Raw genomic sequence first — 23,362 nt, forward strand, 5'->3', positions numbered from 1 at the left:
ACGGCACCGGCATCCTTATCTTTGCCGTTAACCCCTTACCGCCGCACTCCTAATGACCCCCAATATCTGTTACAGTCAGGCTAGTCAATCGAATATACTTGACAAAGTTCAAAACCTAGAAAATGCAAAGTCTGTTACATCTGACTCTATGCCATGTACTGCGAAGGAGAAGATGATCAGGAGTCCAACGATCACTATCGAAAATCAGAATGAGCTCTCTGGTTTCCCAATGAACTTGATTGGCCCAAAGCTACTCCCTTCCCCAACACAGGAGTTTACATATCAACAGCTGAGATGCAAAGGAGACACACTCCCCATAATAGGAAACCGGCAAGCCGTGCTGTGGCCAGCAGGACGACAGCGAGCGAGAGGGTAGCCAAGAGCAGAGAAAGTGAGCACAGTCCAAGATCCAGGAGTGCTGGTGTCATTGCAGTCTGGAACCTCCGGGCATCCTGAGAATCAGCAAAGTGCCCAGCAGAGAGAACGCAAGGCCGGGAAGAAGCAGACGTCAGGGAAGCTACTGCCCACTGTGACGAAGCCCTCAGTGCGACCAGAGCCTCCAGAGAAGCTGCAGCCACTCGGGAAATGCTGGTACCTTCCAGAGTGAAGCAAACAGGTACAATGGTTTCCCGAGTGATGCCGGAGGTCTGCGGCGTGAAGGGGCGATGGCGCAGGCCACAGAAAGGGCGTATGGTACCCTGAGAACTGAGTGCAAGTCTGTGGCACACACACATTTGAAATCCAGAAGTAAAAGCCAATACTAGCAGGCTTTTTTTCTCTTTGGGTGCGAGTCCCGGACTTGCAATATTCATTTTTGTTTCAATTTCTCATATAGTTGCGAGTCCCAGACTCATTGCAAGTCTGGGACTCAAACCAATATGAGAAATTGAAACAGAACCAAAAGCGAATATTGTGAGTCTGGGACCCACACCCAAAGAGAAAAAAAAACAACATTGGAACTGTTTCTTGGCAGAACAGTAAGTCAAGTAATTGTGATTGTTAGGAGCCTGGGACTCTTACCCATAGAGGACAGTCCATGAGGCAGCCTAGGCTGGTTTCTGCCTCTCCAGAGAAGTACATTGCTACATGACTGAGGACAGCTGGAGCAGGTTCTTAAGGGGAAAAGCTGCCATGGGACGAGGACATTTTTCTTGAACACAACTTAGACTTTTCTCTTTATGGCTATATATATGGAGATGTGTTTTATGAGCTGCATTATTGGCAGTGATTCGAGTAGCAACTCCACCTGTATTTTAGGGCAAGACACGCCTAGGGTGGGCAGAGCAGTCCTCCCAGTCATTGGTTCCTGGTTACATTATATTCTGTGCCTTTCTACTTCTGGTCTCCTGTGTCTTCTTCAGTGTCTGAGTGCACAATTATTGGTGTGGAGCAGGACAAACTAGTAACAGGATGTTCTGATTGTGTTGTGTGCTTTTGTATCAGCGACACAAATACTGTTCTTTCAACTTGCTATGAGTGTGTCAGTGGTTTGTGAACTTGATTTGATGTATAGGGACACACACAGTTTGCCTCTCCCAGAACCGCATTCTCAGGGGGATGTTATGGGCAAGGTGAATTAGCCCTAAATCATTATTGAAGGGCATCAGGGATGTTTCTTCACTATGTATGCTCCAAAGGAGTTGCTATTCAGGTGAAGTATGTTTGCACAACCTGATTGCGCGTCTCCTCTCCCTGTGCCCTTCGGCCTGCCAAGGTCGTTGGTGGTGCCTGTGGCTGAGGGAGATGCCCCTCCTGCAGTTCTACTGGTATGCCACACCATATGGCAAAATTGTGCAGGACACAACATGCCATGATGATATGGCATACTACTTGCAGGTCTTATAGTAATACGCTGCCACAGTGCTCAAAGTAGCAAAAGAGTGATTTAAGCACCCGAAGGTGTGCTCCACGCTGCCATAGTGGCTATGTGTGCTGCTCTATACCTTACCTCACCTGCGGTGCAGGATTCCTGAATTGTGTGAGCAGCTATGGTGAGAGCGGGAAGGCGCAGTACCCTGCAAACGTGGAAATGGTTGTTGTTAGCATTCATTTTCATGGCCTGTAATTATGTGTGTCATGTGGCTGCTTGAATGTGCGTGATAGTTGATACTCACCGACAAGCCAGGTGTCCCCAAAGATTTCAGATGCCAGGGCCTGGTATAAGACATGATATGATATGGCATTTATAGACAGCTGTACACAAGTGTTATAGTGGAAAACGCCTGTAAATGAATCTATCATGTGTACTTCTGGGGAAATTGGCATGATAACTCCTGTCAAATCGCAGATGACCTGTGCATTGATTGAATGCAAAATGCAGGATGTCATCACACCGACGTAATCTGACGCAACTAGGCGCTACTTAAAGTAGCCATTCGCAACAGTTCACTATGCCAATCGGACCATCAGGAGATATCGAGCAGCAACATCCTGATTTAGAGCAGGTAAGACTTTCTGCCAAATAAGAGTTTCTTATATTCTAGCCACAGAAACCTTATTTTGATTTTTTTTAAAAATAAAACAATCTGCTAAACCTGCTTCCAAACAGGATTATCTGTTTCAACATAGTTCTGGAAACCTCCTTCTTCTCTTTTTTCTAGCCACTGTTGCCCATATTAAGGAACTGTTAGAACACTATCCTGTCTCCAACTCAACCTTTTTATGTCTGCTATAGCACATCCATTTGTCCTGCACTTAGTGCTCCACCATTCAAATTACTAACTGCATTTTGTTTAATCATTATTTGAATCACCAATTGTACTAAAGTTTTCAATATATCAACATATTGAACAAATTAGATAATTACGCATCATGGAACAAACTCAAAACTAATCTTTGTTTCTCCATAACTCTAGGCACACAACACCTGCCTTATATAGCACTAAACCAAAGGAAATCACAGAAAAACCACTAACTGCAACATAAAGGATACATATCAATGTGAGTACAATATACTTTGAGCAGTGATGAGTTTAACATATGATTGGGAGTGTGATAGTAAACAATGCATTTCATTTTATCTCTTTAGGGAAACGTTATGCATATAACATTATAATTTCTTAAAATTGCAAGTAGAACCCATCTAACTCTTATTGGAATCATTTTAATATGTCTACACCAATTGGAGCAACTCTCCACATCAAGACCAATATTCCCCCTGAGGAACCACTCAACAAGTAGAGTGGGGAAACACGTGTTGAGGATAATTTTTTCAATCACTAGGATCATTCTCCTCAAACAATTCGAGGACCCACTATTGAGGATTCTTTTCAATTACCAGGAGCACTGTCCTCTAACAACCCAAGGATCCATCATCAAACCTAACTGAGGACCCTACAACAATTAGGAGCATTATCCTTAAATTAACTTAAGAAACTATCATGGGGATAGAAACTAAAGAGGATCTCTTCAAATATCAGGAGTACAACCGTTTCTTGTAATAGTGAATTCAACTATAAATCAGGAACACTATCCTAAACTAACTCAAGAACGTTTATGGGGAAATAAACCCAAGAGGAGCATAAACCATTTCTTGTAACAGTGAATCTAACTATTTTGATATTATTTCCATATTCCTGTTTTTTTTCTTTTTCTCATGGAAATATTCCTTTTTCTTTTTTTTAATTTATATTAAAATGGACTTATCTCTTTATCTCACAATTGAATCCTCTGTTTAATTATACAGACAAGCGCGACTTAGGAACTTTTGAATTTAATTGAATGCCAATGCTTCTGGTTGCGGATCAAGTGCTCACTCTCTCAGGCGGGGCTGTAGCACACCATGCATACAGTCAATGGATTCCAGTACCCATGGGATGTGTGCAAAAGCATAACACTCCTGGCACTCTCTATGCCTTGCCTGCAGTGTGCGTGGCATGTATATGTGCCTACGCACATGTGATGTTATGCAGCACAATGCCTGGTGTAGGCACTGGGATTGCATGGGCTGCAATATGCCCCAATAATGGCAGAGATGTGTTGGAATGAGCCAGTAGCTAAAAAATGTAGGGGTGTCAACACCTTCTCCAGGGTTGTGAGTGCATGTGAGCAGATGGTGGGTGATGCAAGGGGGAGATGCAAGGGGGGGTATGTAAGTTACTTACACATCCTCTTCTGGCATTCCAAATACTGTTGTGCGCAGATGGAAAATCTTGGGCTGATGCTCCTCCTCCTCCTTCCTTGAACAATCACTGCCACTACAGCGGGGTTCATCATGGAAGTCCTATTTTGTAATTTTACGTATTGCACCCTTTTATACGTAGCCCGCGCTTTGTATGGTGCATCACGTATAATGTGATGGTAAGATCACAGTGTTTGCGTTTCAATCCAGAAAATTGTGCTTTGTAATCCATGAATTGGGTTATGTTTTCACTTGACTGGGCACACTAGTTGTTTGCTCAGCACATCCCTCATCGTTCTTCCTTATGTTGCACAAGAAATGGGGAATATGCATGGTCTGCCCCCTTTACATTTCTTTGCGCTGGCCCTTCCTGCATTTTGCGCTATGTGTCGCGCAAAGCACTCAGCACAGTGATAAGAGGCGATAAACTTGCTCAATGCTCAAAGTCCGATCTGTGAATCGGCAACTTAAGTTTTGTGCGGCGCAAAGAACACTTTTTTGGCGCAAAGTGAATTGGGCCCCTGGCATTCAATGTTTGTTTGTTTGTTTGTTTATTTATTTGTATGGCGCACCAAACCCAAAGGTAACTGGGCGCAACAGAGAACAGTTACAGAGTAAGGCACAAGGGTACATGAAGAAAAGATAAACATTGCAAGTAAGTAATTGAACAAATCTGGTGAAAGAATATACATATGTACAAGCGGAGAGGTTAGAGCCAGGACAGAATTCAGAGGCTAAGCTAGTTCACGGTTAGTCTTGGGGTCATTGAAGTGTAGCCATATGAGAATATTACGTCTGAAACTGTAATAGGATTGATCTGTTCTAATGTCAAGTGGGAGAGAGTTCCAGTACTGGGCCGCCTTAACTGGGAAGCTACTGCCGCCTGTTTTTTTTAGCCTGAATCTCGGTATCTGTAGGCAGTAGGAGTTGGCACCTCTGGTAGGGCGGGTTGATGTTCTTCTCACTATTCTCTCTGCAAGGTAGGGGGAAGCTGCGTTATTGAGGCATTTATGGATTATTGAGGCTATTGTGAGTGAAATCCTGTCGCTGATTTTTAGCCACTGTTGTTCTCCTCTTATATTAGAGATGTGTTCTCTAGTAGGTAAGTTAAGGGCAGTTCTAAGGGCATTATTTTGCAAAATGTTCATTTTGTCAGTGATGTATTTGTTGGCTCCCAAATACAGACCATTGCAGTAGTCGAGTTTTAAGAGTATTAAGGCGTTGCCAAGGATAATACAGCTTGCTTGTTTTAGGAAAGCTAGGAGGATGCTATGGAATTTACCGGTTTCCTCAATGTCAGGGTGGAGTCAAGGTGAAAGCCTAATGTTTTCACTAATTTGGCTACTGTAATTATGTTTCCGTCAATGTTGAATGCAGAGTAGTTAGGGCTAAGTTTCTTTAGGTTAGCAGCAGAACCGAGGAGCAGGATTTCAGTTTTGTCATCATTCAGGCAGAGACTGTGATTAGCCATCCATGCTTGAATGATGAGGTATATTTCGTACCAAGGCAGTATCAGAGACAAAATTGCCTGAAAGGGGAATGAGGATCTGGGTGTCATCTGCATAGTTAGTTTAGGCAACACCCAGTCTGTCCAATTTGTCAAATAGGGGCTTGGCAAATATGTTGTACATAGTCGCAGAGACGCAAGAACCTTGGGGTACACCGCAGGCTATTTTGATGGGGTCTGCTGATGCCGATGTGGAGAAAACTCTCATAGTTCGGTTGTCCAAATATTATTGGACTCAGGCTATATCCTCACTTGACAAGTGGGCCGCCGATGCCAAGTGTTCACATAAGATTGTGTGATCCACCAGGTCAAAGTTTGCCGACAGGTCAAGGAGGAGTAGCATGGTGTGTTTCCCTTGTCGTTGAGCTTGTCAATTTGGGTTTTGAGATCAATTAAGGCTGTCTCTGTGCCATGTTGTGGTCTGAACCCAGATTGGTGGACACCTAGGAGTTGGTTAGATTCAAGATAATGCTGAATTTGTAAGTAAGCTACTCTGTCTATTATCTTGAGAAGGAAAGGTACCGTAGTAATGGGCCTATAGTTGAGAGGTAAAACCCAGTTACTTGGTATAGTGTTAGTAGAGAAAGAGGCATTAATCAGTTTAGTTATAAAGGGGGCTAGGTCCCTTGCTGCATCCTTAATTAGTTGGGCTGGGCAGTTGTTGCCCTTACAGTTGGAAGGCTTAAGGGATGCAATAATCTTTTCACTTTCCTGGATGGAAACTTTGGCGAATTTGAAAGGAGCCGGGCTAGGTGTGTTTGTGGTGGGGCTGGTCGGTGGTGTCTCGTTAGGAGACAGGGAGGCTTTTTTTTTTGGAGATTTTAGTTTGAAGTGTTATAATTTTGTTAGCGAGGGCATGTTGGATGCTGGTGCACAATTGTTTATCTTTGGTTGTATTGTCAGATGGGGTTATAGGGGATTCCAATTCCCTTAAAATAGCTAATAGTTCCTTGGTGTTGGAACTTGCATTAGAAATCCTTTCGTTGAAAAGTTTTTTTTTTAGTAAGTAGGATTTCTTTTTTGTAGTTGTTAGCGAAATGTTTGAGTTGCAATTTATTTTCTTCAGAAGGGGTGTGTCGCCATTGAGATTCTAATTTCCTTTTTTGCATTCTTAGTTCTCTGGTTCACCCCTCTTTTAGGTGAGGGGTGAACCAGGCATTGAGCTGAGCTTGTTGTTTACTTTTGCGTGACTTCAAAGGTGCAATAGTATCTAGGGCTTTATTCATAGCGATATTGTAGCTCTCCACAAGGAGTTCTGGGTCCAAGTTATTAGGGAGTGCATTGATGGTAGGGAGTAGGAGTGGCAGGAAGTTGTCCAGTGTGATATTTTTTTTAGATCTGGTAGGTAAGGGAGGAGCCATGGCTTTATCTTTGGTAATCTGTTTATCAAGAGTTAAGGAAAAGTCGGTTAGGTAGTGGTCTGTCCACTGTTGAAGGGTAACTTTATTGATAGTGGTATCGCAGTTCAAAGTGGTAACCCAGTCGAGGGTCCTTCCTTTGTCGTGCATTGGGGTGAGGACTTTTTGGGTTAGGCCATGTTCTGCTAGCATGGTAGATATAGATTGGGCTGGTTTATCTTCGGGGTCATTGAATCCTAAGTTAAGATCTCCTAGTAATAGGATTTGCAATGAGTCTTTAGTATAGGTAGCTATGAGGCTAGATAGGTCCTCCTTGAAGGTGCCGGTGGGGCCAGGTGGCCTGTATATCAAATAAATAGTTAGGGTGCGACAATTGGAGATAGGCAATTTGGCTGTGAGCAGTTCACATGTTTTAAGGGGAGGTTGAGTAAGTAGTCTTAAAGAAGCAAGACCGCCTCCTCTACTGTCAGGTCTGTCCATTCTAATTAGTTAGTAATTTTCTGGAATGGCTAGGGAAAGCGCTGGGCCTGCTGCTCCGTGCAGCCAGGATTCCGTGACTGCCAGAAGGTCGAGGTCATCAGATGATAAGATGTCAGCTGTTTCTGTGGCAAGAGCCACTAAGGATCTGGCGTTGATCAGGGCTCCAGATACTGTAGTTGGATTAGACGTATTCTGGAGTTTTATAGGAATACGTTTAGGACTGGGGAGTGGCTCAGAGTGTGGCGAGGTAGATTTATGCTGGGCATTAGAGACCTCGTTGCTATGAGCTGCGGGCTCATAAAGGTAAGGTAATCTAGCTCGGAGTCTAGTATTTCTGTCCAAGTTGGGGCCTGGTACAAGTTTAGAGAGGGACATGATTAAACAGATTAGTGGTAAGGTAAGGCACAACAGATGGGTTGCCTGGGTCTTTCTTGGGCACATAGTTGTGACTGGCTGAGGAGAGGTAGAAGAGCAGGCTAGTTCAACATGGTCAGTGGACGTGATAGTAGGCGTAGTCAAAAGAATTCAGAAGGAAGTATAGTGGGCACAGTAGGCTATTTGGATCAGTACAATGGGCATGAGAGGCAAGTTTAGATCAGAGCAAAAGACACAATAGGCAAGTTCAAATCCGAACTGTCAGCACAATATGCAAGTTCAAATCAGAACAGTGGGCACAGTAGGCGAGTTCAAATCAGAACAGTGGGCACAATAGGCAAGTTCAAATCAGAACACTGGGCAGAATAAGCAAGTTCAAATCAGAACAGTGGGGACAATAGGCAAGTTCAAATCAGAGAAATGGGCACAGTAGGCGAATTCAAATCAGAACAGTGGGCACGGTGGTAGGCAGAGTTAGTAGTCTAATTTGATCACAAGGCTAGTCATCAGGTCTGGTCCAAGTTAATTAATGCAGGCTAGTCAATACAGTAGAATAGGCTAGTCCAACTTGTCACATGCAAGTGACATAGTGGGTTATTTAGAATTGTCACAGTGCTACACAGAACATTTCTGTTATAATGACATAGTAGTTTGGCTGCTGCAGTAGGATATTCAGAGGTGCAGTAGGCAGCTCAGTTGTAATGGCATAAAGGTTGGTTTACAGTTTACAATGGGGTATACGGGTATGCAATGGACTAGAACATGGTAGGTGATTCAGTTTCAAAACAAAGGTACAATGGGATAGATGTTTCAAAAATGGGATAGTAGCTTCGAAGAAATGTACTTAACATGAAAGTGGGCAGTGCAGAGGGTCAGGCCGGGGTGCAGTGTACATGTATATATATTAGGCAATTAATATTTTACGTGCTTAAGTGTTAATTACAGGCGTGGAGACCGCTGTTAGGATATCGTCAGGATTACATAGGTTGAAGAAGCTTACAGAGCACCTCATGTGCCTAGAGTGGAGATATTAGCACAACGGTAGCCGCAAATCCTCGTAGTAAATAACCAAGGCATCGCTCAGTATTGCAAGAGTGCCGCCATCACAGGGCTCTGCCTCACCTTGGCTTCTGTGGGGTACACTGTAAGATCGTTTCATTTCATGAATGGAAAACTGTCTCATCAGTGCCCACCATTCTCGAGGATGTAACATGAATCAAAGTCGCTCACTATCAAACAAAAGCAAAACGTTAAATCAAATGTCGTATAAAACAATGCCTGTCTTTATTCATTAGACTCGAGACTGAGGGAAGCTTCCAGGCTTGGGAACGAGTCTTGACATTTCCACAGCAAAGCCAAAATGCCAGCTGTGCGCAGTGGTGATGGAAGCCTTACCAGCAGCACGACGCTGTTCAGGAGGCCTGCTTTGCTCCACGGTTGCAATAACCCTGTGTGGGGCTCTGGAGCTCACACATGACAGCCAGTCAAAGCAGTTTATGAAAAACTCTTGAAATGTGCTCCGCTGGGGAGGGATAAGAAAAGCGCCCACCCGCCTGCATGCTGTATTCATTGCAACTGTCAAACACACGTTGTTATATGACGCACTCTAAGTGACGCACGTTTGCATAATTTAAGACAATGGCCTTGCTCTTCTAAGATAGCAAAGAATATGATATGATGAGTTGGCAGACAGGATGTTCAACTTTCTTCTCAGTAAAGATAAGAGTTTTGTGTAAACTCGTCAAATGCAACGTAATATCAGTGGGATACATTAAAAGAAAGAAAGCCAAGGTGATGGTAATCCAATGGCCTCTTTGGGCCAAGCCTGTCAGTGGGATGCATAAGTGTCATGGAAAGAAAACTTCGCGCCTTTTTATCTCGCATTCGCAATCCGAGGTCACGGTTTGACCATTCAGAATGCAGAGAACGGGTCCTGTATCTGCAGGCCCACAAAGGAACAGCTCTGCTGCTAAATTCCTGTCACAGTTTTCCTTGTGCACTGCGATCTGTGAATTCTTCCTACGCACAATGAACATTCTAAAAATACTCTAGAAAAAGAGCTCACTTTCATTTTCACTCGTGGCCATGTTATTTAATAGTCATTTACACTGCACTCTATTAGTTACCCCCGGGGTACACTGCTAGCAAGGCTTGCCCAGGGAATGTATTGTCCCCACGCCCGCGGTAACCAGCCATGTCATGAAACGTTTTTCGCCGCTGCGGGTATTAGAGGTGAGCGCACCAGGCGAGGCTCGCACCAAGTGGCTGACTCGAGTTGTAAATCGCTGGCAGTCCTGGCATGTAAAACCCCAAGACAGGCCTTGTCTGATCAGCCAGGAAAATAAACTGTATTTTAAACAAAATCTTGCCTGGGGTGGGTTTCGCCTGTCTCTGACATCTTTTCCCTCTCTCAGCACAGAGCCTGCAAACTACTCAGCCCTCACGTTCCTCGGGGGTGTTCAGGTGGTGAGGGCATGGAATGAAACAGCCTAAAATCTGCCTTTTACCAGCTCTCTTTGTTAACTGCAGCACATTTAAATTGTGGCACAACAATCAGCCATCCAAGTTGTGAACGCTTAGTGACAACTGGATGGGTGAATTTGTACCTAATATCGATGTATTTTATTTATTTATTTATTTCTATTGATTCATAAATGATCCTTTGCAAAGTATCAATTTATCACAAGTTTATAAAACACGATTACCCTAAAACAATAATACAATAAAACATTTTAAAACAAATACATATATGTCATAAAACGTTTCATTTGGATTTGAAAGCAAATTGAGACATCAGTAGATAGCATTCATTAATGGGATACCGGGGCACTTTTACTCATACTCTTTCTTTATGAATTTAGGTAAGCAGACGCAGCTCTCCAGATTCGGAATAGCGCTATATGGACCACTTTTGCAAAAGTAACTATTAAACAAATAATCAATTGTTACTAACATTGTAAACTGACTCTTTTTAAAATGTTATATTCTTTTCTAAAAAGTACTTCCAGTGTATATATAGTAGTCACCATAAGAATGTTACACTTGTCTTACGCCACAAAACACATGACCAAAACCTAAAATTACCCTATACATTTTTTTTACTGATGTAAGGTTATATTTCCATGATGAACAATCTGTTAGACTCCTATTTTCGAAATACCCCTATGGGATAGGGGACAAACAGCACCAATGATGGTTCCAGCCTCTGTGGCATAACATCAAAGTGTATGTCTGTGGGATGGTGCCCAGTATGCTCAGTATGGTGTCTACACCAGTTCGGAGAACATTTTGTAGTCACTCTAAGTGCTTAAATAAATTGAGAGTCACAGGATTACTGATTAGTAAAACGAATAACACATTTGTGTTACTGCAAATCAGCGAAATAACTACGTTACCCATACTGACTAGCGTTGAGCTCACCCCTACGTGTTTTGCATATAAAGAGAATGCTATCGCCAAAACTGTTTTAGAGAGTGCTCCGGAATATCAGGTAACAGGGAAGCGCAAGCGTCTTATATAGTAGGACACTTATAATGGCTACACATGTGTATTTAGTTTGCCTATTCTTTTGTAGCTAAATATATAGATAATACAATCTAGAGCATTTAGAGTATGATTTTCTTCAGCAATAGAACTTAATCCCCCATGAAGCGGCAAGGCCTTTATCTTTATCCACCACTACCAGTAGGTACAAAGCTAACAAAACATCTTTGTCATTTATGAATGATTGATAATTATGGGTTGGTTTCTTCTGTAATCTAGTGATTATTCATGTTTCTTCTGCCAGATAATATGAAGGTGAGAGATGAGTTGACATCACTAGAAAGGAAAGCAATATATGGACACACATCAAGATACACAGCATATTCTTGGGGACCAAATGGTAGGTGAAATGTTCTCCCTACTTTATTTCCAAAAATTGAATTGGTGATGGACTAATAGTCTTGTGTGTTCTTTGTAGATGTGTTAACGATAGCATGCATGGAAAAGAAGATGTAATGAAAGGAAAACAGGATTATTTAAAGCCCTTGAAGAATGTCCTGCATATTATAGCCTAGAAGACTGAAATGTGCGCATGTAGGGGTTAACACGAGAGCCAGTGGAGCTGTGTGGGTGTTACATCTCCCAATTGTGGTTATGTTGAGGTTTTCACATTGTTTAAGGAGTGGCACTGTATTTAGTATGTGTCTGTATCTTTGATATATGTAAGTAGATGAATGGTTACATGTATTGTGGGATTTCTATGGCTGCTACATCAGTCACTCCATTAAAGCCCAGGGGCCATCTTGAGCTAGTGTTTCCGTTCTTTGTGAAGAATTTTAGATGGGGCACAGTGTACGGATGGGTGTGCGCATGCTCCATTCCCAATGCATAGAGCCATCCCACGAGAATTACATACTGGCTATGGTAGAGCTCACAATACGTGATGAAATGTCTAAAGTGCGCAGAGCCCCTGGAGGGCCTAAATCTCAGCTTCGACGATTAATGAGTGCATGATCCTGTGCAAATTCTCTGGATCATAACTGAAGAAGTGGGACACAAGTTCTGAGTTTTGTGTCGTGGGTCGGCAGAATGCTACATGCGTTTTTTTGTTGTTGTTGTGGGAGTGGGGAGGCAGAACGCCAGTTATGGGCCTTGTGTTGTGGAGGGCGGCGAGACCAGATGCCAGGTATAGGTCTTCTTCCAGCTCAGGTTATGTTTAGCTATAAATGCCAGGCAAGAAACTTGGCTCTGCTCTACCCATGAATTCTCTGGCTCTCCCACATATAGTGTGCACGCTTGTGTTTTATTGTCTTAGCAACCCGCTGATGCTCACCCAAGCACAACGTGCAAGGTAATAACCACTGCAGCTGACTTTACCTGGCTCTTGTTAAAGGCCCTTGCTTTGTCGAACTTATTAAATTAAGTCTGTACCTCTCCAGCACAGTTTGCTATACTGGTTGTTATCACCAAATTGCTCTTTTAATTTGATGAAGTACTTAGTATCTATGTTACAAGCTGTATAATCCGTCACTAAAACTGGGTCAACAATAACACCTGACCTTTATTAATCAGATCCTAGCTTTTACTATGTATGCTTCCTTGAGGAAATATCTCTCGTCTCTTATCTGCTTTCCCCAAAGTCATTTAGAATATGCGGCAAGGAAAGACATGTAAACAATGTTAACCATTCGCATATTCATTTACGGTTTCCTGGAGAAACACAATATATATATATATATATTACATGGCCACGGTAGTGGCCATGTAGTTATGGTTAAGTTGCTGTTTCCATAGGAAGAGCACTTTTTGAGTGGCTTATAACTCTGCTCCCTCTGGACGAATCCTCACCAAACTTTGCAAAAAAAGTATATGGACCACTCTGAATGTTTTTGTAAAGTTTGGTGAGAAATCATCCAGGGGTAGGGAGTTATAGGGGCCGTCCCAAAACGTCTTTTTTTCTCATAGACTGAATGGGGAAAAACTTTGCGCACAGCTACAGGTGAAACCGCTGGATGGATTTTGACGAAATCTGCGGCAGGTACAGGGGCTTGGTCCACAAAGAGTTCTTTTGTACATTCTGTCACCATACATGCAGTACGTTCATTTATAATTATGAAAAAGTAGATCTGAAATAATTAGTGATATCTATGTTCGCTCCGCGGTCACACTTCCCTGTTCGGTCGGCGAACAAGAAACCGATTGGCTAAGGGGCTGCCGTCATGACTGCGTACATGCGACGTCTCTGTCCATTGGGTGCTGCAAGACGTCTTCTGCATTAGATGGTTTGGATGCGCCCGACATCTTGGATCTGCGGAAAGCGGAGTAACAAACAGCGTACACATGCTTTTTTCATTACCCTATTTTGCTGTGGCACAGAGCATTGGGAAAGGTTCACACAGTAAGAAATGAGTGATCTATGCATTTGTTCCTCGTCCGTCATGATGTAATTTCTATGGACACCTTGTACGTACAGTAAATGTGGGGGATAATAACGATAGTGGGCAGGAATTTTGTAACACTTGACTGCATGAAGTGGATAGGACATTTGTAACTCTTGAAAGCACACGGGTATAGGTAGGCAACATTGAAATTGACAACATGCTGTGACCGTATTGTTTTTCGTAATGCCTATTATTACAATCAGTACGCCGCCATGGGTGGCACATGCTACGGTGGTAGTGGCCAGGGGCTACAGTCTTCACATATGGGTGATTAATGCACTTGTTCTGGGAGTCGGTCGTCATGATCTAATGTGTATGGACATCTTGTACGCACAGTACACTTATACCTACTTAATGACGTATGTTGTACGGCCTCCTTGTACGCACAGAAAAGGAGGGGTCCAATAAGGGCAGTATTTGAGGCTGTGTATTGCACGGGGGAGTTGTTACATTTGTACGGACACGTCTGATGTTAGGGAACATTGAAATTGTGTATGTCCTGTGAATACATTACTATTTCCAATGCCTATTATTACATTCATTAGTACGCTGCCATGGTTGGCACATGCTATGGTGGTTGTGGCCAGGGCCTAGAGTCTTGGATGCATGGCCGTCGACCGAAGGGAAAAATGTGGGTGCATGGCAAAAGGCCATGCACCCAAAACCAAAGAGGTGGTTGTGGGGACATCCTGCACTCTTGGGTGCAAGGCCGAAGTCCATGCACCCAATAATACACTTGTACATACTTACTGTTTCCAATGCCTTTTATTAAATTTTCATTGGCAAGTTGTGGAGAGTGTGTGCAGTGTTGGGTTTGAAATAGTATTTATCTTTGTTTTTGTATTTACGGCAACAATATTTGCCACATTTGTGTCTTTGAAATTGTAAAATCTGCTCATGCAGCTCATTATGACTCTGTTGTGAAGGGATTTCACATGTGATATATTTTTGGATAAACTGCAAAACAGTCATAGCCAAATTTCAGTGCATCTTTGATCCATAATAGCATGTGAATATGTGGTGCTCCTCTCACTTGATATTCTTTGCTCCAAAAGAATTGTTGCACTTCTCCATCTTTTTCTTGTACTTTCTGTATTAACTGCGTAGCTGACATATTTTGAAAGTACGTTCCAGATTTAAGAATGTGTGCAACTCCATAACATAGTGTTGCTAATTCACTTTCGTAGAGTAGGTGGAATATGTATTCCACATTTTGTCTAAATCGGGGATCTTGGGAATACATTCGTAATGAGCAGTATTCTGATGCCCCAATCTGAGTGGGTCTATCATCGTACCTCCCACTTTTGCCACTAGGAAATAGCAGTGGAAAAGCACGTGCTTCTATACTTTTTTTCCCAAATACTCATTGGTGATCCATTGGTTTGTCACATTTGGTAAGTTTCTAGTGCACCATCTATTTTTTTTATATATTTTTTTGTTATTCATTTTTTTTTTGATCAAACCTTTACAAAAAGATATATACAAAAAGAACAAAATTACATTAAAACAATAAATCTACAATAACTTACTTATGCATTTTCATTTTCATTAAGATACAAGATACAAAAGACAAAGTAAAAGAACATACTTCATCCCAAATATTTACCGACTTACAGGCTAAAACAAGAGTTTTTCTTTAAAAACCTTTTGAAACAATAGGACATTCTACATTCTCCATTTTAGAAGCCTGGAATGTCTACACAGTTTTTTTTTTATGTCAACATACACGTATTTTTCAGGAATTCGTTGACTTTTATTTTCAGGGCAATAGAAGAACCATGAAGCATTTCACACCACAATTTGTTTCTATCCACACAGGCTGTGTTAAAAACAAATTGTGCAAAGTTTACCAGTCTCTTCTCTTGAAGATTCGGACATTCCAATAATAAGTGTTTTAAAGATTCACCAACTTCTTTTGATTTACAGAACCGACAAACTTCTGTCCCACAAGAGCTCTGCCCCCGAATAAAGAGAATCTCATTTGTATTAAGGACATTAAACCTAAAGCGCATGTAAACATTTCGAAATTCTCTCGAAGGATATTTTTTTAGATATGCTTCCGGGTAAGGACAAAATTTCCAATATGACACACTTTCAGCATATAACTTCGAATTTAGCAAAACTACATCTCTAACCAATCAAATGCATTCACAACCTCCTTCACTTTATCCGGAAACTTAATAAGTGTATTTATCGATAAACCCACATCAGAGAGTTTCTTCTCGCAGTCCTCTTTTAGGTTATGATTAAAGTTTCCATTTGTCACATGTTTAAGATAAGCATAGATTGTGCCGATTTCGGCAACCAGACATTTTCTTAATAGAGCCAGTATTCTGTTGAACTTGATGCTATTAAGTGAACGTAAACCAAGTTCATATCTTATTAGCTCTAAGGGAATACATTTTGGAACAAAGTATAAAACCTTTCGCCAAATCATAGACTCCAGTTGGCGTAAGCAGGACCACATGTTTTTAGAGAAAAATTCACACCCATAGGCCAATCTTGGCACCACCTTAAGCCTCTAGAATAAAATGCAGGGATCAAAAATAAATTTGCCATATGTTCTTTCAATACCTTTTATTTGGTTGAGAGCAACTTTTGCTTTTTGCAACAGTCTGGATTTTATCATTTTACTGGAGTTACTGGAAAAGACATACCCTAACCAAATTAGGATCGTTTGACTTTTGATTTTAGCACCATTACAGCTCCAATATGAAAAGAACGGTGTAGGACTTTTACAGCCCACGTGAAAAATTATGGTTTTGTTTGGGTTAATTTTCAGTTTTCTCTCTTCAATAAATGAACCAAAATCATTTATCAACTTTTGCAGGCCGATTTTTGTACAATCCATAAGTAAAAAATCGTCAGCATATGACACCCACCTCAAAACTGAGCCTCCAATTTTAGGTCCAATTAGACCACTATTATCCAAGGACCTACCTGCATTAGTCACATACAGATTGAAGAGTGTTGCAGCTAATCTGCAGCCTTGTTTAAGCCCATTCACAGTAGGAATAATATCGGTCATACTTCCTTTATTGTTTAGCCTAACTCTAATTGTTGTTTCTGTATAGAGGTGAATGATTATATCTAACAGGGCTTTATCTATACCTAGCATTGACAAGGTTTTCCATAGTGTGGGCCTGTCAACGAGATCAAAGGCGGAGCTTAGGTCCATAGATGCAATATATAAGTGCTTCATAGCTTTCTGTTTAACCGCACTCATTAATTCAACCAACAGCAGACCACCAGCATCAGTGCCTATGCCTCTGCGAAAACCAATCGGTCTAAAATCTAGTATGTTGTTGTCTTCAATCCACATATTCAGTCTGTCAAGTACCATGCCAGCAAAGATTTTTGACTCTACGTTCATGAGTGTAATCGGGCGATAATTTTTGGGACACAGACGATCACCTTTCTTGAATAGTAACAGAACATATGACACTTTCCAGTTGTTAGGTATCTTCTTTTTAAGACAAATGTCCACAAATAACAAATGCAGGGGCTTAGACCACACATCAATATTATTTTTTAGGTTAGCAAATGATAAAAGATTGGGACCTGGAGTAGTGGTAGACTTTGCTTTTTTGATTAAATGTTTAATGTTCAGAATTGATGTATCCAAGTGCCATACAGTTTCTATGAAAACCTCAGACCACAAGCAATTTTCAGGAGACTTGTATAAAGAACAAAAATACTTAGACCATACCCCAGCATCAATGGGATTCAGTTGTGAACTCTGTTGCTTACCTTGGTCTTTATTTATTATAGACCAAAAGCTGGAATTATTGTTCCCTCGCATGGCCTCTAACATCACCACCCATCTTTTTGAGCTAGTTCGCCTTTAATACTTTTGATCCAAGTCTTGTATTTTTGTTTACATTGCCTAATTTTTAAGCTCCTCTCAATTTCGCCCATCGATCTTGTTTTTATATTTCTTATAGATTTTCTCAAAGTAATCTTTGCTTTTTTTACAATCTCAGCAAATGTGTGTATGTGCACTTTTTTCTTTGTTTCTGACATACCACTACTAAGCACCTTGCTACGGTTTAGCATATCTTCAATATATTCACCAAAATTATCAACAGAATAGCAAACCAACTTTTTCTCATAGTTTGAATATGCAAAATCCTGAGAAATAATGTTGTTAGCCTTTTCCAATTTACCACGATTCCATTTCACACGTTTGCCGTCGTTAAATGTTTCAATTTGAATAGGAAAGGACAAAATTTCATTATTACCCTTACACCAGGGGAGTTCCAAACTTAGCATTGCATGATCGCTATTACAGTGTTCTGTAACTTCAAACTTTTTACAGTTCAATTTTCCATGGATGGTCACAAAAATTTAATCTAATATGGAACATGAACCACGAGCAGCCCATGTAGGCATAATGTTATAGACTGGTTCCATGCCCCAGCTCTTACCAAAATCCAACCATTTGCAACCTCTAGTTTTTTTATTATCCAGATTGGATGAGAAAGCACGTATCTGATACTGTTCCGCTTTTGTAAGTGAACAATCCGCATTCAGATCCCCCGCAAGCAGGATGAAACCTTGTGGGTATAGATCAAGCCAATTACCTATCTCTTCATTTAAATAAACAAAGAACTCCTGTAGTTCACATCTATTCTCATTACATGCATTCCAGTATACGTTGAATAACAACATATAAGCACTTCCAGAATCTGTTAACAATTCAAAGCTAGCTCTTATGGCACAATCCAACACAGAAGAACTATCCAATAGTTTGATGCACTCATCAATTCTATATGCCACCAGTAAACCACCACTTGGTCTACCACTATCGTTTTTTTTTTTGCAACTAGATCTAGAGTATTAAAACCATCAATGTACAAGGCAGAGGTGACCCAGTTTTCTTGCAACAGCACAAAATCGTATTTACTAAGTTTCACACATTGTACGTTGTCTAGCAAGAGATGTTTATATCCCCTTGTGTTCCATGACACAAGTTGAAAATAGGATCTTATGCTAAAGTGGTTTTGGAGCCGATTTCAATTGTGCAATAGATTCTCGTAGAGAAAGTGCCAGCCAACGCCACTCTTGCATGTCCTTTAGACAGGACTTAGCTTCATTGATGACCTCCATCCCTTCGCTTTGTACTGGTATTGATTCAGATGTTCTAGTCACAAGAATTCCCTTATTCATCTTTTTTGGCTGTGAAAGCTTATGGTTGGGTGCATTGTTGTAGGGTATGACATCAAAGCCTCTCCTCTGTAGAGACCCAACCTCCTTTAAGAGAATTGCTCTTATCAGGGGAGACCTGATAATCAACCGTACATAATCATACCTCAGATTGTGAACAAAAAGTGCATCATCTATACTTTCATTGGAATGCAATGGATGAATTGTGTAATGGTCTAAGAGAGTGGATACTCTAGCTGGATCCAGAAGTTCAAATTGTCCAGTTTCTGATGGCTCTTGAATTATTTCAGTTGTTTGCCTTAAGCTTTCATCAATATTTATTTCCTTGTAGTACTCATTGTTTTCTTTTAGATATTGCAATGCTTGTGTAACTTTGTGTAAGTCCACCAATTGTTGCCACATTTTTTTGTCCTTTGTTGGTACTCCATTTACCAAGACTATTAAAGAATGCTCTATTGAACATTCCACTCCTAGAGTGCGCACATTTTCCATTAGATCTAATGGCAAGTACACTACTTTACCACGAATGCATTTCACCAATTCAGAGGGAGGTAAATTTGCTGTTTTTGGATGAAGGCGTATAATTGCTTGAAATGGGTGAACTGTTTGAATTATTATGCTCTCATACAAATTGAGCTGTTGCAGACTTTTTGTTAATGGAAACAATTCCAAATTATTTGTAATTGCACGTGAAGGAGTGTGGTTGTTGTCTAATTTTGCAGTACAGTAACTGCAACATATTAGACGTTCAGTTACTTCATATTTGCTTTCAGCTAAAAGGTACAAAGCTAATTCAAACCATTTAGAGTCTTCATTGTTTTCTATTTTGTATGCTATGTCCACACTTTTTGTGTTCCTTTTGTAAAACGTTCTGCGGCAACATACACAGACATGGTTTGGTACTTCAGCCGATGACCTTTTAAATGTCAGTATTTCTTTTCTGCATGTGTGCAATAGAAGGTTGCTATGTGCAGAATTGTCGCTACTATGCTCTAAAACTGTTGCATTTTCTACGTGGCACTCACTTCCAAAATACTTTTTCTGAATACGGTCCATTTCTTCTCGTAAGTATTTGGGTGTACCATGCAGAAAAGTGGTATTTAAATTTCCTAATTCTCAAGCTGGACTTTTTGCACAATATATTTAATACACAAAATGTCTTACTTTAGAATGATGTACTGATATTCTTCTGATATCATGGAAGGTACTTTTGCAATAAGGCCCAGCAATGCAGGCTAGTGAATGTCCTTTTAATCCTGTGTGTTTTCGCACTATAAAAATATCCATATTTTGCAGCACTTTGATTTTACTTTTGTCTTTACCTTTTACATATTGATTGAGGAACATACGTAAAGACTTGAAAGCTTTATTTGGAATGGCACACATTGATGTGCACAGCCATTTGTATACTGGACGGTGTGGTTCTGCTGAATCGAGAGGTAATTCTGAGTTTTCAGAAGACAGTTTTGTAAGCAGTGTTTCTTGTTCCATGATGGTAGTATTGATTTTCTCATACCCACGTCAACTGCTATGGATGGCAATTGTGTTTGTTTGATTTTGTTTGTATGCTTCTTCATTGAAATATGGCTCTGTGGTTGTTGTGTGACTCCACTCACCACCACAAACATGCAAAAAATTATTTATGTTCACATTCCGTTTATTGCTCAGTTTCATTTGTAGTTTGGTACTTACTTTTATTAGTGCGTCCATCCTTTTTAACACTAATATGAACAACTTCCTTTTGAGAAGAATTGCACTGTCCACGAGTGCTTGCAGAATTAACTTTCTACAGTATGTTTTAAGGGGTGAAGATGACTTTGGTCCTCTTTTTAGTAGATTCTGAAGGACTCTGTGATGAAACATTTTTGCTAAAATAATCTTTTTACTATGGCTTCTTCTTACACTATCAGGATTATTAGGAACATTGTTAGCTGTACTGGGAGCCTTTTCGTTGACATCATTTCTGTGTTTTTTGATACTTTTTGATGGAGGATGTACAGTTTCGGTAGTTGAGACTTCTTTTATTATGTTACCCAATTGCATTACGTGGTTTGTACCAAGATTCCCCCCTAACTCTACAACAGGTGGATGCTTACATTGGGTACCTTTATTTTTATTTGCTCTAATTCTGCATTCCTTTCTATGGAGCTGCTTTTTGGTAGGCATTTGTTGGTGTCTGTTGAGAAAAGAAAAATATTGTTTGGTCGGTTGTCAAATGTATGTCTGCTGTGTGCATGTGTGCCTAAGTGTGATTATGAAACTCTTTGCCACGGTGTGTCAATGCATAGTGACCTCTACCTATCATTTGGTAAGGCTACTTTACTGTTTGTATAGTAGTACAATGTGCTTTAGATGAGAATACACAGTGCCCTACTTGTGCTGAGAACCACTATTAATAACCAAAATGGCAAAAGTTTGCTACCGCCACTTATTTTCACAATCTAACCTTCTACGGATTTCCCATGTCATTTCACCAAGCACACAGCCATTTGTCACCCATTCCACGTGTTCATCTTTGTCCTACAATTAGATATTTGTAGGCAGAATGGTTTACAAATGAATGCTTTCTTTGGTGTCCAAAATAAACAAATAACCCACGCAGCCTCTTTAAGGAGAACGTTACAATATGAAGGTTGTACTGTACTTACTTTTTTGTGCACGATGACAAGCTTTCTTCCGATATGTCGTCTGCAGTGTCGATGTTGGTGATTCTCAGGAGAGTAGTCTTCACTGTGAATTAAAAAAAACGATATGCATTACTTTGTGTGTTTGCAGCCGTCAAGATACTGCAGCCTTCACTTGTACTTCGTTCGTCAAACGATTCAACTTTTATGTTTCTACCCAATCCACGTGCACATTTCACTTCTCTCTGCGCACTCTTTGTATACTACTTTCAATATGGTCCTTCAAAGTCCTTCAAAATATCTATCTTTTTTTAGGGGTTTGGAAATGCCTTGTTCTTTACAAAGTTTAGTATGCATAGGAGAGAGGTTTGTAAGCGATAGGGCAATGTAGTAGATGGGCAAACTTTTTGTACTTGTTAATGCAAAGCATGATATCCAAAAATCGTGTCACCCTCCGAAGGACATGTCAGCACCACTATCGGAAGCGTTTACTATTCGCATACCATCACATTGCAAGTAGCATTACTGTTGCCAGTACAGAGGACAGAACTGCGACATTTTCACACACAAAATTAAGGTCAACCCTAAATTATACTTCTCAACTCACACGCTTTTAGCGGGTGTCACCCGCCTTGTAAAGGGCAGACTCACCCGCCAAGCCTCCTGCACGGCCATTCCTTCCAATGGACGTGTCACCCGCCAAAAACAAAAATAAGCTCATTTCACCCATTCTTCACACAAAAATGTTTGAAAGCTATGCCTAAATAGGCATGCTTGCAACGTATGTACAGGTAATGCTGAAGAAAGTAAGCAGTCGTGCCAATTGTTAATGGCAAATCGGCATTCTTGCACTTTACTAGGGGTAGCGATGTTATGTGCTTTCTATGGAAATTTCCCAGCATTATTTTGTCTATTTTAAATTATAAGGCTTCCACATGTACTCTGAGTAGAATGAACATATCTGTACTCTATACTGATGCATGTGGTCATGCATGGAGCTGAACGTAGAAATTTGCAATCCTTCCACAGTAGCTTGTGAAGTAGGTGCTTTGCAATGGTATGCGATTTCCATTAAGAATCGTCGACAGTAATTTTGAAGTGCGCAATGTTGATGACGGAGTTAAAATTAGCGAGGTTCTATGTGATTGGTGGCTGATTCTGCACCCGCTTAGTTGTGTCCAATGATGGACTTGCTTTCGTACCACTGTAGAAATGGTGGAAGGACTGGGTAAGAGTTACATGCCGCACGTAGCCAACGCTTGTCCGCTGGTAGGGCATGTCACATTCGGATTTCTACATCTAATCCTGCATGGAAAGACGACTCTAGCCATCAGCCAATCAGATGTTCACATTACTCTTTTGCATCGAAAGACGGTGCGCACACTGAAAATGGCAGAGGTGCAGAGGGTCGGGGTTTTGCTGCTCGGAGAGATTTTTGTGCAAGGCTTACAACACTATGCCGAGAGTCGGCATGTGGCACACCATTTCGATGTGCGGGAGTGGAGGTGGTCTGGAGCACTGACCCTGATGCCAATGCTGCGGTAATTCTGCAAATTTGCAGAGACATGCGTAGAATGACCACTACTCATGTGGTCATTTTGCACTACGGTGCTTGCCACTTGGGATACCTGACTTCACGTTCTTTGTTGGGAGATTTGGCACAGTTGGTTGAAGCAATCATGACCATCTTCTAAACCTCCAAAGTTATTTTTTCTGCTTTACTCCCCAGACTACAATGGACCAACACTTGTGTTTTCTCTCCAGATCAAAGCATCGGGGGGTGCATCATCAATCGCGGCATGCGTGCA

Source organism: Ambystoma mexicanum, chromosome 7q (assembly GCF_040938575.1).
Source record: "Ambystoma mexicanum isolate Mex_15411 chromosome 7q, UKY_AmexF1_1, whole genome shotgun sequence".
Classification (NCBI taxonomy): domain Eukaryota; kingdom Metazoa; phylum Chordata; class Amphibia; order Caudata; family Ambystomatidae; genus Ambystoma; species Ambystoma mexicanum.